This window comes from Ursus maritimus, unplaced genomic scaffold (genome assembly GCF_017311325.1).
Source record: "Ursus maritimus isolate PB19 unplaced genomic scaffold, ASM1731132v1 scaffold_7, whole genome shotgun sequence".
Classification (NCBI taxonomy): domain Eukaryota; kingdom Metazoa; phylum Chordata; class Mammalia; order Carnivora; family Ursidae; genus Ursus; species Ursus maritimus.
This window is the reverse complement of record NW_024426885.1, coordinates 56,370,142-56,372,956: the sequence shown is the minus strand read 5'-3', so window position 1 is coordinate 56,372,956 and position 2,815 is coordinate 56,370,142. Positions and strand designations below refer to the sequence as shown.

General features: G+C 44.1%; 1 protein-coding gene across 1 annotated transcript in view; it reads right to left on the bottom strand.

Moving 5' to 3' along the window:
- The window catches only part of DNA2 (DNA replication helicase/nuclease 2), a 49,367-nt gene that overhangs the window by 38,621 nt on the left and 7,931 nt on the right, over window positions 1–2,815 (bottom strand). The window lies entirely within an intron of this gene.

Here is a 2,815-nt window from a genome sequence, read left to right as displayed (position 1 = left end):
GCAGAGAAGACAAAATTAGCAACCCTGGCTCTGCCAAGATTGCTTCTGAGCACAGGAGCAACCTCAAGCTGAGAAAGAAGCTGAAGTTCCTCTGGGGAGCAACTGCAAATACCAAAAAGCCCCAAATGATCACACATTCAGACTACCAGAGGCAAAGGTTATCCTTGCAAAAGGCTGCTTGAAATCTTGCAAAGTCCTTGGCTATCAGCAGGATGCCACACCAAGCACTTAGGCCCCTGACACAGCCATCGAATGTCACCACATGGCAGGCCCCAGCCACCAGGCTGTGTGGGGAGAAGAGGCCTGAAGGCAAGGTGAGCAAGACTAGCTACCAGCTCTGCCCACTGCAGTGGGGGCCCCTGACCCCACAGGGCACACCAGGATGTCCAGGACCCTGCTCAGCCTGTTCTACGGCTAGTGTCTTCATGGTATACAGTCCATCGCATATACCATGATGTATACTACGTAATCTTGGAAGAAGAATCTACACACATCTAACAGGTGAATCCCAGTAAAGAGTATATGGATGCTGTCTGCGCTAATCTTGCAACTTTTCTCTAAATTTGAAATTATTTCCAAATAAAAAGGTGTTTTAAATGTTTTAAGTGCATATATTCTTTGGCCCAACAATTCTACTTCTAAGTATTTAACCCAGAGATATATGTCTCACAGGTATGAAATAAAGGATAAAGGTATTTCCTTTTTTTAAAAAAAAATATTTATTTATTTATTGAAGAGACAGAGAGAGAGAGTGAGCAGAGACAGGGGCAGAGGGAGAGGGAGAGGAAATCTCAAGCAAACTCCATGCTGAGCACGGAGCCCAAGGCAGGGCTCAATCCCACGATCCCGAGATCATGACCTGAGCCGAAATCAAGAGTTGGATGCTTAACCAACTGGGCCAGCCAGGGGCCCCTAAAGGTATTTCTTACACTATCGCTAGTAAAAGTTAAGATTGAAATGCCAGGAGGATACTTAAATAAATTAGGGTACATCCATACAATGAAATATTATGCCATTTTTAATTAAAAATGAGACAGCTCAGGGGTGCCTGGGTGGTTCAGCTGGTTGAGCATCGGACTCTCGATTTCAGCTCAGGTGGTGATCCTGGGGTCATGAGATCAAGCCTCACAGCGGGCTCAGCCCTAAGCTGGGTGTGGAGCCTGCGTAAGTTTTTCTCTCTCCCTCTCCCTCTGCCCCTACCACTCCCCACCCACGCTCTCTCTAAAAAAAAAAAAGAGAGAGAGAGAGAGACAGACAGCTTTGTAAGTACTAATATGGAAAGACCACCAAGCTTAACCTTTAAGTGCACAATAATGTGCACAGTATTCTACAATTTACCTAACAAAAACATATATGTATACATACGCACACACATTGTCACACATAAATATTTGAAATCTCTGTGAAAGGACATACAAGAAACTGGTAACAGTGGTTGCCCTTGGAGCACCTGGGTGGCTCAGTCAGTTAAGCATCTGCCTTCAGCTCTGGTCATGATCCCAGGGTCCTGGGATTGAGCCCCTCATCAGGCTCCCTCTCAGCAGGGAGCCTGTTTCTCCCTCTGCCTGCCGCTTCCCCTGCTTGTGCTCTCTCTGTCAAATAAATAAATAAAATCTTAAAAACAAAACAAAACAGTAGTTGCCTTTGGGAAAAGGAACTAGGTGACGAGGAGGATGCAGGAAGAAAGGACTTACTTTGTATCATATACCCTCTTGTACTCTTACAATATGATATACACAAATTTATAACCTTTTTAGGAATGGTGATTTATTATTTTTAAAAATACCTACACAATTGGGTAATCTTTTCCTAAATAACTTTCTCCAACCATCTTAGAGCTATTCTTCATTGTCATGATGTCCTTATGTATATTCTTCCCAGTGTTTGCAGACGCTTTAAAATTTCCAAACCAGTCCATACTGGTTATTTAATGTCTTCTGCATTTAAGCTCTTCCTTTTTAATTTTAGCTAAGTCACAGCAAAACGACATGTAACAGCCTGGTCTTTCCTGAGATTATTAAGATACTTAAGGTAGGATCTTTAAGCCTAGACTTTTATAGGAATTAATGAGAGGGTAAAGCATAGAAGATAAAAATCTGGGGGCACCTGGGTGGCTCAGTGGGTTAAGCATCCAACTCTTGATCTCAGCTCAGGCCTTAATCTTAGGGCTCTGAGTTAAAGCCCCACGCTGGGCTCCACCCTGGGTGTGGAGCCTATATTTAAAAAAAAAAAATCTGGGCACCTGGGTGGCTCAGTCATTAAGCATCTGCCTTCGGCTCAGGTCATGATCCCAGCATTCTGGGATCGAGCTGCACATCAGGCTCCCTGCTCAGTGGGAAGCCTGTTTCTCCATCTCCCACTCCCCCTGCTTGTGTTCCCTCTCGCTGCCTCTCTCTCTGTCAAATAAATAAATAAAATCTTTAAAATAAATAAATAAATAAATAAATAAATAAATAAAAGCATTACTGGATCGAGCTGCATCAGGCTCCCTGCTCAGTGGGAAGCCTGTTTCTCCATCTCCCACTCCCCTGCTTGTGTTCCCTCTCGCTGCCTCTCTCTCTGTCAAATAAATAAATAAAATCTTTAAAATAAATAAATAAATAAATAAATAAATAAATAAAATCTGGTCTAAGGTCTGTAATAAGGTAGAAGATCTACGAGAGGGAGGGGCGCCTGGGTGGCACAGTAATTAAGTGTCTGCCTTCGGCTCAGGGCGTGATCCCAGCGTTGTGGGATCGAGCCCCACATCAGGCTTCTCCGCTAGGAGCCTGCTTCTTCCTCTCCCACTCCCCCTGCTTGTGTTCCCTCTCTCACG